Genomic DNA, 15,086 nt, shown 5'->3' on the forward strand with positions numbered 1-15,086 from the left:
CAGGAGTCTCCAGCAGAGACGTGGGTCAGCGGTGGCCTGCTGCAGGGCTGGGGGCACTGACTATAGCAGTACATGAATGGGACCTTTTGAAGAAGGTTGCCATTATCTTCGTCACCTTCACCATAGTTTGGCCTCATGTCAAATAACAAGGAGGGAACACAGCCCGCCCATCAACAGAAAAGTGGATTTAAGATTTACTGAGCATGGCCACGCCCATCAGAACAAGACCCAGTCTCCCTGTCAGTCAGTCTCTCCCATCAAGAAGCTTCCATAAGCCTCATATCCTTCTCCATCAGAGGGCAAACAGACTGAAAACCATAATCACCAAAAACTAACCACTGATCACATGGACCACAGCCTTGTCTAACTCTAATTCAAAGAAGAGATATTTCAAGTTAATTATTTTAGTGCTTTCCGATGTATAGGAAGAGTCAAGAGTCTGGATCATTAAAATTCTTCCTGATGTATGTGTCTATCAGTATAGGGGCCCATTTATCTAAAGCACAGATTGCCTCATCCTATTTTTTCACCCTGAATACCTTTCAGGATGTACTGCCAGAGCACTGCTGAAGTGGGTGACAACTTAACTATTGCATGACTGTTGAATGAGTGACATTCTTTTGTTCTTTTTTCTGTCCGCAGAGTTAGGGAGGTCATTTTATTTTTTTTCCCAAATGCATGGCTAACTTTCCATTTATTCCTTACGGATTTAAAATGCCATCTTAAGACTTCCCTGATGGTCCAGTGGCTAAGACTCTGTGCTCCCAATGCAGGGGCCCTGGGTTCAATCCCTGGTCAGGGAACTAAATCCCACATGCCCACAACTAAGGGTTTGCATGCCCCAACCAAAGACACCACATGCTGCAAATAAGACCCAGAGCAGCCAAATAAATAAATTTTTTAAAATGCTATCTTTTTTCAAATACTGTTTTTCCTTGCATGCATGGGTCTTAACATATGTTTCTAATAGAGCTGGATAACTGGGTTTCTTGTCTACCATCGATTTAAGCAAGGAAATAAATTGAGGACTCAAATGAATCAAATGATCCAAAAGGAAGTGAGAGCTGAATACAAAGAAGAATATAGATAAGCAGAGAAGGAGAAGCTGTGCTGTGTTGCACAATGATAAAGATAAATACTCCGAATCTTTAAGGAAGGATCAAATTAAGTTCAGACCCTTTGATTTTTTAAGACAGGTAGCAAACTATATGTTTTAGAACAATTTCTATTCTTTAAAGTGGTAAAAAAATAAACACTGTTTTGGCACTTGAAAGGGCAAGTTTCCATTCTGTGGAAACATCAGTTATGCAGGACCTTGATCCCCATGCAACGTCAGCTACACTGAGTGTTACGGTAACTCTTAGAACAAGGAGACACTGCAGAACCAAGCTCACAAATGCAGAACAAGGAAGGTCTCACCTATAATTTTAAGCAAACCTGAAGAAGGTCCAAGTGCTTCTTTTCCCACACCAGGCTTGGTTCCCACATTGGACTGCACAGGTGTATAGCCCTTTATCTCACAAGTTGCCAGCTCTGCGTGTTCCTCAGCCCTGTTGCTTCCTGCAAGAGATAGAAGTTCATGGTCCCGTAATTTGAGCTTCCGCAGTCTCATATTTAGCCCAGGGGTAAAAATCAAGGAATATGAATCAAAGGAACAGTAACAAAGAAGCAGTCTTCCACTGTGTGCCCTTACCACTGAGATATCACTCTGCTCCCTCAAGGTGTCTCCATGGTAACTCACTTGTTCCTCCAAACAGCCTGGATGGGCCCTGCGGGAGACTGGGCTCCTGCCCCTCCACTCCCTCCCCGCAGTAGAATGAAACAGTCACAGCCTTTGCCTTGTGACTTCCTAGTATTGCAGTACATTTTCAGGCCTCACGGATCTGGGCCTGGACTCCGTGATTTGTCAAGGGAATATTAATGAATATCGCCTAAGCAGAGGTTGTAACTGTGCTTGCATGGTTTGGGTTCTTCTTCATTTTTTTTTTCCCCTTCCAGTTTCACTGAGATATAATCAATATGCAGCCCTGTGTATGTTTCAGGTGTACGGTATAATGATTTGACTTACGGTTTGGCCTCTTGAACCTGTGTCACCGATAAGAGAGTCATGAAGCCAGTCTGAAGCAGTACCACCCCAGCTGAGCTGAAGACCCCAGAGTGAGAAATGTGAGCATGGGGCTGATATTGCGGTAAACCACTGAAACCCGGGTTAGTTTCTCTGTTTACACAGAATCATTGCAGTGAAACCCGACTAATCCAGCTCCTTCACTGGCACCGACCCCAGCCTCAGTGTTGGCCATGCAGCTGCCCTGTCATTCCAACAGTCACTCCTCACCAGACAGGCGCTGTGATTCTTGTGCCCAGGTCTCTACTCTCCCCAGGTGCCAGGGGCCCCCACCATCCCCTATAAGAGCTCCCACACCTCTGGGGAGGCAAGGTATATAGCTCCTACCAGTTGCTGATGACATGAAATACTGTCTTCCCACCTGGGTAAAACTCTGTGAGACCATAAAGCAGAACCACCCTGTGCTCTTACCTACAGCTCTTAAGCTTGACTAATTTTTCCTTTTAGTACAAGCCTCTTCTCCCCAGGAAACAGACACAAGACAGCTGGGCCTAAAGATCATTTGAAAAACACGTTTTGGGTTTTTTTTTGGCTGCGTACAGCGCATGGGAATCTCGGTTCCCTGACCTAGGCCCACAGCAGTGAAAGCACAGACTTTTAACCACTGGACCATCAGGGAATTCTCTAAAGATCCTTTCCTTTGAGACTCCCCTCAGAGATGTACTGGCTCTTGGTGGGTGAGCTGCTTTCCTTTTAGAATACCAGCAAGCAGGATCTAAGATAAAATCACGCTAAGTCGCTTAAGTCGTGTCCGACTCTGTGATCCCACGGACTATAGGCCACCAGGCTCCTCTGTCCAGGAGATTCTCCAGGCAAGGATACTGGAGTGGGTTGCCATACCCTCCTCCAGATCTTCCCAACTCGGGGATCGAAACCACATCTCCTGCATTGGCAGGCAGGTTCTTTACCATTAGTGCCACCAGGAAAGCCCAAGGTAAAGTCAGCACTCTCTAACTAAGTGTGGGTTGTAATCCTAGAGGCCAGCTGTCAGACCCAGGGCACCAGGCACCAGGTTCCCGAGAGAAAGGAATCCATGAGGGCCCACATGGAAATTCACATGAGCTCCAGAGCTTGCGCCTGTGCTCTGGGATGCTCAGTATGACAAGTGGATGGTAAACAGTATTTTCACTTTCATTACTCTCTAGAGAAGATAGGCAGGTATCAGATTGGAAGATTCATTCATTTAGCAAATACTACAGTGCTAAGCACTAGTGACACAAAGGTGAAAGAGACAAAATGCTCGTCCTCATGAAGCTTATACATTCCTAGGAGGAGGAGAGGAAGGAAACAGAAAATAAAAACACTTAAGTGTATAATTGTAAGTAGTGATAATGCTATGAGAAGTGCTAAAAAGCAGGGTAAATGGTGAGAGGACATAGGGCTCTTTACACAAGGCAGAGAGAAGGCATCTCCGAGAACCTAAAATTTAAGTCGATACCTACATCAAGGGAGGAAAAAAGCCCTTAGACGTTTTAAGGAAGGACAATCTAAAGTAGGGAGGACCAATATAAAGATCCTGAGACTGGAGCAAACATTCAAAGGCTATTCTGAAGGCCGATGGCTAGAGGACAATGACTCAAGAAGGGTGGGAAACTGGGGGTGGGCAGGGCCAGGTCTTGAGAGTGGCCTGTCATCCATTTGAGGAATTTGAATTTTACATAAGTGGACAAGGATGCCCCTAGACAGAGTTGAGCAGGGGACTGACTTGGGAATGGATTGATAACTTTAAAACTTAATCCTTTCTAATACAAAAGACAAGGTAGGGGCAGCAAGACCAGGTAGAAGGTTACTGTAGTAGCTCGAGGAGAGAGAATGGTTAGGACTGAGTGGTAGTGGTAGGGGTGGTGAGATATAATCATATTTAGGGAATAGTTTGAAGGTAGATTCAACAAGGGGCTTCCCTGGTGACTCAGTGTTAAAGATTTCACCTGCCAATGCAAGAGACATGGGTTCAATCCCTGGATCTCGAAGATCCCCTGGAGAAGGAAATGGCAATCCACTCCAGTAGTCTTGCCTGTCAAATGCCATAGACAGTGGAGCCTGGCAGGCTATAGTCCATGAGATCTCAAAGAGTCAGACATGGCTTAGCAACTAAACATCAACAAATAATCAACAGGACTCAGTAAGCATTTGAATGCGGAGATGGAAGAAAGAAGAATCAAGGACAACCTCCTGAGCTGGGCAGAGTGAAGTGGGTTTAAGTCTTGAGGAAGCATCCTGAGGTCTATTTTATACATGGTAATTCAAGATTCACCCTATCCCCCATCATTTATATGAGAATGTCCTGAACATTGGCTGTGCAAGTCAGGAGAAAGGCCAGAGCTGCAGGTATGAACTGGATGAGCTTGAAGTTATCAAGTATAACTTCAAGAAAGTATAGTGAGAGAAAGGATCTGAGGATGGAGTCCAATATGTCTGGAATCCACAATTTGGAAGATACCTTGAGGAATATGGAGAAGGGAATGACTACCTACTCCGCTATTCTGGCTTAGAGCATTCCATGAACTGAGGAGCCTGGTGGGCTACAATCTATGGGGTCTCAAAGAGTCGAACACAACTGAATGACTAACATTTTCACTTATCTTTGAAAAATGGTTGGACTATAAAGAAAGTTAAGCACCGAAGAATTGATGATTTTTAATTGTGGTTGGAGAAGACTCTTGAGAATCCCTTGGACGGGAAGAAAATCAAATCAGTCAATCTTAAAGAAAATGAGTCCTGAATATTCATTGGAAGGACTGCTCCAATGCTTTGGCCACCTGATGTGAAGAACTGACTCATTGGAAGAGAGCCTGATGCTGGGAAAGATTGAGGCAGGAGGAGAAGGGGACGACAGAGGATGAGATGGTTGGATGGCATCACTGACTCAATGGACATGAGTTTGAGTAAATTCTGGGAGTTGGTGGACAGGGAAGAGGGACAGGGAAGCTTGGCATGCTGCTTCCTGGGTGGGTAAAATAGCATACCCACTTCCATATTTTGCTTAAGCTTGATGTCTGGCCCCTAAGTAGGAGTGAGTCTCAGTTGAGGCTTCAACTCTGAACCTGAAGGAATAAGGCCAAATCAGGCTTGAGTTACAGCCAGAAACCAGGAGTGAACTGACAATTTACTTTGAATTATGTGTGGGTTTGCAAAAGTTCTGTGGCCAGGATGTCAATTATGTTGTGTGGGAGGAGGAAAAGGGTGATGAAAATTTCTTAGCATTTGAAATTTTCAACTATCTTTTGAGTGAACCTCTAAGTTCTTAAAATAAATCTTTCACAGTTGCTGGGGTAGAAATAATCACTATAATTAAATTGTGCTGGTCACATCATAATTTAAAAAATCTTTTTATTTACAGAGAATTTCTAACTTACACAAAAGTAGACCAAATAGTATATAGCAAGCCTTCAATGTGCTTATCACCTATCCGAAATCCACCAATCCTGCCCCATCCACACTTTGGTATATTTCCTCTCCCCGTAAATTATTTTGAAGCAAATCTCAGGCTTGATATTATTTTATTCATAAATGTTTGAGTACATTTCTTTAAAAGATGGCTATTTTTTGTGTGTGGCAGAGCCATGTGGCTTATAGAATCTTAGCTCCCCAATCAGGGATTGAACCCTGGCCCTAACAGTGAAAGCACCCAAGTGCTAACCACTGGACCACTGAGGAATTCCCAAAAGACATATTTTTTAAAACATAACCACAATACAATTATCACATTTGAAAAAAAATCCTTTATAGTGTCAAATGTCCTGTCAGTGTTTAAATTTTCACTTGTCTCCTAAATGCTACGAATTTTTCTTTTTTCGTTTTGTGGAGTTTTTCTTTTTTCGTTTTGTGGAGTTTTTCTTTTTTAGTGGAATCTAAATAATACCCACACATTGCAAATGGTTGCTTTTTTTAAATCTCTTTTAATCATAGGTTTTCCCTCCACTTCTTTTTATTACACTTGCTATTTATCTGTTGAAGTAACAAGGTTGTTTATCCTGAATAGTTTCCAATAGTCATAGATTTTGCATCATATGGTTATAAATATCTTCCTCTGTCCTCTGTAGTCTCTATAACTGGGAGTTGGAATTAGATTTTTTTTTAATACAGGCATCCCTCAGTATCTGTCAGGGACCCAGTTCTAAGACCCCTGAAGTTACCAAAATCCTCCAGTGCTCAAGTCTCTTATACAAAATGGTGTAGTACTTGCACATAACTTATGCATGTTAGTGCATGCTAAATTGCTTCAGTCATGTCCGACTCTTTGTGATCCTTTGGACTGTATCCCACCGGGCTCCTCTGTCCACTTGATTCTCTAGGCAAAAATACTGTAGTAGGTTGCCATGCCCTCCTCCAGGGGATCTTCCTGACCCAGGGATTGATCCCTTTAAATTTTAAGTCATCTCTAGATTACTTATAATACCAATTAACTTATAATGATGAATACAATGTAAATGCTATGTAAATAGCTACATATGTGCAGCAAACTGAAGTTTTGCTTTGGGACTCTTTTTTCTCATATTAGATCAAATGTTTAATAAAATGGTTCTGTGGATCAGTTTTTTATCAGATTGTTTTCTGATATGGAACTATCTGAATATCTTCTATCCATAGTTAATCAAATCTGTGGACTTGCAACTTGCAGCTACAGAGGGCTGGCTATACACAAACAGAAGGTAACAATAGAAAAAAACCAAAAAGAAAGTACAATTTACTCAAAGTTTACCGCTTTTAAACCTCTTTTTTTTTTTTTTGCCACACCCCTCAGTGTGTGGGATCTTAGTTCCTCAACCAGGGATTGAACTCATGCCCTCTACATTGGAAGGCAGAGTCTTAACTACTGCCCTAAACTTCTTTCTCAATAGTAAAGAGTAAAAATGGAAGGTCTCCCTTCCCATCCTGGAATCCCATCCCTCAAAAGTAATCCCAGGTAACAATTTGGGGCTTGAAGGACATAGTTCAAATTTTAAAATGAAGAAAAAATTTTAAATGTGTTGGTTAATGTATGGGTCAACTTGACTGGGCCATTGGGTGCCCAGATATTTGGTCAAAACTTTTTCTGTGGACTTCCCTGGTGGTCCAATGGCCAAGACTCCACAATCTCAATGCAAGGGGCCTAGATTCCATTCCTGGTCAGGGAACTAGATCCCACTTGCCACAACTAAGAGCTCATGTGCCACAACTAAAAATCTCACATGCCGCAATAAAGAAGGAAGATCCTGAGTACTGCAACTAAAACCCGGAGCAGCCAAATAAATTTTTAAAAATAAAAATAAATATTTAAAAAAATTGTTCTGGGTCTGTCTGCAATGGTGTTTTTGGATGAGATTAACGATTCAATCTATGGACTGAGTAAAGTAGATTGCCCTCCATAATGTGGATGGGGCTCATCCTATCAGTCTTGAAAAGAACAAAAAGATTGGCCCACTCTGGAGTGAAAGGGTACTCCTCTTGCCTGATGGCTTGCTGGGTCATTAGTCTTTCCAACTTTTGTACCCAGAATGAAACACTGGCCCCTCCTGGATCTTAAACTTGCCAACTGTTGGACTAGAACTTACACCATCAGCTTTCCTGGTTCTCAAGCCTTTGGACCTGGCCAGGAGCTACATGTCAGCTCTTCTGGGCCCCAAGCTTGACTACAGGTCTTGGGGCTTCTTACCTTCCCAACTGCATAAGTCAATTCCTCATACATATATAACATATAGTATATTAATATATAATGTATACCTATTATATGGGCTTCCCTGGTAGCTCAGCTGGTAAAGAATCCACCTGCAATGAAGGAGACCCTGGTCCGATTCCTGGGTAGGGAAGACCTGCTGGAGATGGGATAGGCTACCCACTCCAGTATTCTTGGGCTTCCCTTGTGGCTCAGACAGTGAAGAATCTGCCTGCAATGCAGGAGACCTGTGTTCAATCCCTGGGTTGGGAAGATCCCCTGGAGAAGGGAAGATCCCCTGGAGGAGGAAATGGCTACCCACCCCAGTGTTCTGGCATGGAGAATTCCATGGACAGAGGAGCCTGGCAGGCTACAGTCCATGGGGTCGCAAAGAGTCAGACATGACTGAGTGACTCACATATTATATACATGTATTCTGTTTTTTTATTTTGGTTCTGGCTCTCTGGAGCCCTAATACAGAAGACTAAGTGGAGGTGATAGAATGTGAGCTAGACCATGAAGGATTGCTGACATTTAAATGGTTAAAGACAAGGGGAAAGGATAACAAAGTGGAAACATCTAGAATATGTATCTGTTAAATGGGTCTTGGCGGGGAGATGGGACAGACTGCAGCTGAGACTCGGGGTTGTTGAGTTATGTGAGGTTTTGGAGGCCAGGGTAAGGAATATGTACACAGTCCTACAGGCAAGCAAGAACCATAGTCCAAGATAAGAGGCAAGTGTTGAAGAAATTTGATGTGTACGAAAAACAGTTGAAAGAAGCAGGAGTTTCTGGACAATCTCCATTGTGGAATTCTGAAGGAACTCAAGATTCTCTTTATCAACCTGGTGTCAAAACATGGTGCCGAAACCGTTTACCTCAGATTGAGACTCAAACCCATGTGCTGGGACCCAAACCCAGTCAAAACCCTGCTTGGGACTTGAACCCACGTGGCTGGGACTCAAACACAGCCAAAACCCACAGTACCTGGTTTCAGGACCTAATGAAGCTCAGGTTCTTGATGTTTCATCACAGAAAGAATTCAGTGAGAGACAAAGTGAGAGGTAATAAGTGCATTTATTTGCATACAGAGAGAAGCACACAGCACAGATAGAGTGTGGGCCATTGCAGAGGGCGAATGCGCAGCGAAACTTGTGGTTGGTTTTTATAGGCTGGGTAATGTCATATGCTAATGAGTGGGAGGATGATTCTAACTCTTTTGGGGAAGGGGCAGAGATTTCCAGGATTCGGTCACCACCCACTCCTTGGTCTCTTAACAGGCCTTGGAATCTTCATGGTACCTCTGGGTGAGTCATTTCACTTGCTGATTGAGGATCAAGGTCTAGTCTCGTCTGCTCTCTTGGTCCCATTTGATTTCAACCATTTCATGTTGTGTCCTGGGGCTAAGTCATTCTTTCAAAAGTTGTGCCCTGCCCCTTTCCCTCCTGTTACAGTACCTTTGAAAACCGAACTGGGGAGCCCTCCAAAAGAGAGGTGCAGAGTGTACAACGTTTACCTCGACACAGTCACACCCTGACTTTCTCACACTCTCTCCTGCTCACCATCCCATTTGGCTCTCTGGTTCTCCTCCTTGAAATGTACCTGTGTGCGTGTCTCCTTGACTACTAATGCATTTTCATTGCTGCCCTTGCTCAAAGAGTTGGCTTCAGGTCTATATTTAACTGCCTGGCTTATGTAAGAGGCAATATGAGGTGTAGAATGTATTTCTGTGTCCAATTCTTTGTGACCCCATGGCTGTTCTTCACTGCCTCCCAGAATTTGCTCAAATTTACGTCCACTGAGTTGGTGATGGCATCCAATCATCTCATCTTCTGCTGCCCTCTTCTTCTGCCCTCAATCTTTCCCAGCATCAGGGTCTTTTCCAATGAGTCGGCTCTTCGCATCAGGTAGCCAAAGTACTGGAACTTCAGCTTCAGCATCAGTCCTTCCAATGAATATTTAGGATTGATTTTCTTCAGGACTGACTGGAGCCATATTGGCAACATTTAAAACCCAGATCTGCCTCTTTAAATAGCTGGGTGACCTGGGGCAAGGGCCTTAAATTTTCTGAGCCTGGTTTCTTATCTGTAAAATGAATGATAGCAATTGAGGATTGAATAAGATTGCACATGTAAAGTGCTTATTTCAGGTCTGACACAATAGTCATAGTTGGGGGTTTTTTTAATTAATTTTTATTGGAGTATAGTTGAGTTACAATGCTGTGTTAGTCTCTGCCGTATAGCAATGTGAGTCAGTTACACATAAACATACAATCTCTTTTTTAAGATTCTAGCCCCATATATGTCATTACAGAGTACTGAGTAGAGTTCCCTGTGCTAAACAGTTGTTTTTCATTAAAACATAAAACACAAGGTCTCTGTTTCCATTGCTCTATCCCCTGTTGAGGTCACCAGTGGTGCCAAATTTCAGCCCCTGGACTTCAGAGCTGTGACTGCACTCTTTTTCTGAGAATTCCCCCAGGAACACTGGATTTCCATACTGCTAAACCTCTAAGCTGGCTCCTCAGCCTTTGTGCCTGCTAGTTAAGCTGGTTTACTGGGAGAAGATATGCATGAACCCATGCCTGTTTGTGCTCCGCTGTGGCCTAGGAGGGTTTCCCAGCAAACTGAGCTGGCCCTGATCAAGAAAGGAGAGGCAGTGATAAAACCTGAGCCACAAGAGAAGGGATGTGGAATCCCTCCATGGCTGCCACAGGCCTATATCTGCTCTGCTTCTCAAGCCCACGGCCCACAGGGAGGCCCCACCCTCCAAGTCTCTGGATTCTGCCTCCATTTCCCACTCCTTGTCTAGACCAAGGAATGGTCTAGAAAAGGCAAAAAGATAGGACACGGAAAGATGAACTCCCCAGGTCGGTAGTGCCCAATATGCTACTGGAGATCAGTGGAGAAATAACTCCAGAAAGAATGAAGAGATGAAGCCAAAGCAAAAGCAACACCCAGTTGTGGGTATGATTGGTGATAGGAGCAAGGTCCAATGCTGTAAATAGCAATATTGCAAAGGAACCTGGAATGTTAGGTCCATGAATCAAGGCAAATTGATAGTGGTCAAACAGGAGATGGCAAGAGTGAATGTTGACATTTTCGGAATCAGAACTAAAATGGACTGGAATGGGTGAATTAAACTCAGATTACCATTATATCTACTACGTGTGGGCAAGAATCCCTTAGAAGAAATGGAGTAGCCATCATAGTCAACAAAAGAGTTCGAAATGCAGTACTTGGAAGCAATCTCAAAAACAACAGAATGATCTCTGTTTGTTTCCAAGGCAAACCATTCAATCCAAGTTTATGCCCCACCCAGTAATGCTGAAGAAGTTGAAGTTGAATGGTTCTATGAAGACCTACAAGACCTTTTAGAACTAACACCCAAAAAAGATGTTCTTTTCATTATATGGGTCTGGCATGCAAAAGTAGGAAGTCAAGAAATACCTGGAGTAACAGGCAAACTTGGCCTTGGAACGAAGCAGGGCAAAGGCTAATGGAGTTTTGCCAAGAGAGTGTACAGGTCATAGCAAACAGCCTCTTCCAACAACACAAGAGAAGACTCTGCACATGGACATCACCAGATGGCCAACAATGAAATCAGATTGATTATATTCTTTGCAGCCAAAGATTGAGAAGCTCTACACAGTCAGCAAAAACAAGACTGGGAGCTGACTGTGGCTCAGATCATGAACTCCTTATTGTCAAATTCAGACTGAAATTGAAGAAAGTAGGGAAAACCACTAGACCATTCAGGTATGACCTAAATCAAATCCCTTACAATTATACAGTGGAAGTGAGAAATAGATTTGAGGGACTACATCTGATAGACAGAGTGCCTGATGAACTGTGGACAGAGGTTCATGGCATTGAACAGGAAACAGGGATTAAGACCATCCCCAAGAAAAAGAAATGCAAAATAGCAAAATGGCTGTCTGAGGAGGCCTTACAAATAGCTGTGAAAAGAAGAGAAGTGAAAAGCAAAGGAGAAAAGGAAAGATACACCCATTTGAAGGCAGAGTTCCAAAGAATAGCAAGGAGAGATAAGAAAGCCTTTCTCAGTGCAAAGAATTAGAAGAAAACAATAGAATGGGAAAGACTAGAGATCTCTTCAAGAAAATTAGAGATACCAAGGGAACATTATGCCTACCCTTACCATAGTTTGGCCTCAAGCCAAACTGCAGGAAGAGAACACAGGCCCACCCATCAGCAGAAAATTGGATTAAAGATTTACAGTGTATGGCCCCACAAACCAGAGCAAGACCCAGTTTATCCCACAGCCAGTCCCTCCCATCAGGAACCTTCCACAAGCCTCTTATCCTAATCCATCAGAGGGCAGACAGAATGAAAACCACAATCACAGCAGACTATGTACATCTCCATACATTCTGAACTCTTTGCAATAAACAGATCTTGTCCTTACAGAAGTGATGCCCCACCCACACTCAACCCACACCTTGATGGCTAAGATGACACCCTCTGTGCACAGAGTTGTTTGAGGCTCTAGATGTCTGTGAGGGAGAAAGTGTGAGAATGTGTTAGGGCTAAATACACATGATTTCACTTTTACTGAGAATAACCTAATCACTGAAAGTGAAAGTGAAAGTTGCTCAGTCGTGTCCAGCTCTTTGCGACCCCATGGACTACACAGCCCACGGAATTTTCCAGGCCAGAATACTGGAATGGGTAGCCTTTCCCTTCTCCAGGGGATATACCCAATCCAGGGATCAAACCCAGGTCTCCTGCATTGCAGGCAGATTCTTTACCAGCTGAGCCACAAGGGAAGAGGACTTTCCTAGTGGCTCAGATGGTAAACAGTCTGCCTACAATGTGGAAGACCTGGGTTTGATCCCTGGGTTGGGAAAATCCCCTGGAGCAGGGAATGGCAACCCACCCTAGTATTCTTGCCTGGAAAACCCAATGAACCTAGGAGCTACAGTCCATGGGGTCAGACACAGCTGAGCAACTATTACCCGCCATAGTCACAACTTTGGTGTCCCCTGCAACCAGTGTTATCCCTAGTCTGCTACCCAAGCTGGGACCACCTAATTATCTCACAGAGAAGGAATGGCAGATGTTGTTTACTACCTACTTGGCAGCTGTTAGGGGCTGAATAGATGTGTCCCTTGAAAATTCCTATGTCAGAGCTCTAATCCCCAAATGTGATGGTATTTGGAGTTGAGGTCTTTCAGTAATTAGGGTTAGGTGAGTTCAGAAGGGTGGGACCCTCATGATGGGATTAGTGCCCTTATAAGAAGAGTCTCTCTCTTTCTCCCAGCACACACCTCAGGAAAGGCTGTATGAGCACACAGAAGATGGTAGCAATGTCCAAACAGAAAGCAAATTGAACCCTGCTGGGCTGTGATATTGGCCTTTTCAGCCTCCAATTTTCTGTTGTTTAAGTCACCCAGACTGTGGAATTTTCTTATGGTAGCCCTAGATGACTATAGCAATTCCCTTTCTTTCCTAACAGAAGCCTTATTTTTAATGAGTGGAAACCTCTGGTAACAGAATTCTAGTGGATAAACAATGATTCATCTAAGGTGATTATTATAATACCATCCCCCTTTTCCAATAATGGGTTTAAGAGTGGGCATGTCAATCAGCCAATGAGAATCAAAAGAAAGTTGGGATTAAAAGCCATAAAAAATTGTTTTTAGAAGGACATTAGCCATGGAAGTCGGAATCTGCTGAGGAGAGTGTAACAATTCACCTGTCAAATCAACTAGCCCTGAAAATGGATGGTGCTAGAGCATCAGGGCCATACCTGGTCATCGCTGCTAACAAGCACATAAAAAGATGCTCAACATCGCTCATTATTAGAGAAATGCAGATCAAAACTACACACTGAGATATCACCTCACACCAGTCAGAATGGCCATCATCAAAAAAAAACCCTAATAAATGCTGGAGAGGGTGTGGAGAAAAGGGAACCGTCTTGCACTGTTGGTGGGAATGTAAATTGATACAGCCACTATGTATGGTGTGATTCCTTAAAATCAGGATGGTGATTCCTTAAAAAAAAAAAAGCTAGGAATAAAACCACCATATGACCCAGGAATCTCACTACTAGACATATACCCTGAGGAAACAAAAACTGAAAAAGACACATGTACCCCAATGTTCATTGCAGCACTACTTACAATACCTAGAACATGGAAGAAACCTAGATGGTAATTGACAGACGAGTGGTTAAAGAAGCTGTGGTTCATATATACAATGGAATATTACTCAGCCATTAAAAGGAACACATTTGGGTCAGTTCTAACGAGGTGGATGAACCTACAGCCTATTATACAGATCGAAGTAAGCCAGAAAGAGAAAAAGAAGTATCATATACTAATACATCTAGGAAAATGGTACTGATGCAATTATCTGCAGGACAACAATGGAGACACAGAGAAGAGACTTATGAACACAGTGGGAGTGGAGGAAGGAGACGGTCGGATGTATGGGAGAGAGTAATATGGAAACTTACCTTACCATATGTAAAATAGATAGCCAATGGGAATTCGTTGTGTGACTCAGGGAACTCAAACTGGGGCTCTATAACAACCTAGAGGGGTGGGATGAGAAGGAAGATGGGAAGAAAGTTCAAGAGAGAGGGGACATACGTATACCAATGGCTGATTCATGCTGATGTTTGACAGAAACCAACACAATTCTGTAAAGCAATTATCCTTCAATTTAAAAATAAATAAATTTTTAAAATAATAAAAAAGAAACAGGAAAAAAATAATTTAATTTTAAAAAATATCCTTTTTATTCTGCCCCTTCCTTTCTCTAGTGTGGTTGGAACAGCAGCAGCCATCTTGTAACCAGGAGATAAGATGCATGAGGAAGAAAAGCTAATACCCTGATGATGGTGAGGCCAAGGGTGCTTGAAGATTTTACTGAGCCATTTAGTCAGCTCTGGGACTTCATGTTCAGTAAGGAATAAATGTCCTTATTGTTCACACTCATCTGTCAGCTCTCTGTTGTTTGAAGCTGAATGGAATAATTTCATTGATAAAGGAGGAAGTCACCAGACTCCTCCCCAGGCAAGCTGAATTCCAAAAGGCATTTAGCCAGTGGAAGTCTGTACCATTTCTAGATGCCCAGGGTATTCTTGGCAAAAGTGTATTCTCCCCCTTTAAGGGGAGAATACCAGGAAAGTTAAGAGCTCTAGCTTTAGGATCAGATGTATGTGTTCAAATCCTAGCTTTTAAGTTGATTAACTATATGACCCTAAGAATGTTCCTCAACTGCTCTATGCCTCAGTTTTCTTCCCATCAAAACCTAGGAATAATAATAGTGATTACCTCATAGGGTTGTTGTGAGAATA

General features: G+C 43.0%; 1 non-coding gene across 1 annotated transcript; it reads left to right on the forward strand.

The window, feature by feature from the left end:
- Nucleotides 1-730: 730 nt before the first annotated feature.
- TRNAG-CCC lies at nucleotides 731-803 on the forward strand. The gene has a single exon. It is a non-coding gene; the product is annotated as a tRNA-Gly (tRNA).
- The last annotated feature ends 14,283 nt before the right edge of the window (nucleotides 804-15,086 follow it).

Source organism: Cervus canadensis, chromosome 16 (assembly GCF_019320065.1).
Source record: "Cervus canadensis isolate Bull #8, Minnesota chromosome 16, ASM1932006v1, whole genome shotgun sequence".
NCBI classification, from domain to species: domain Eukaryota; kingdom Metazoa; phylum Chordata; class Mammalia; order Artiodactyla; family Cervidae; genus Cervus; species Cervus canadensis.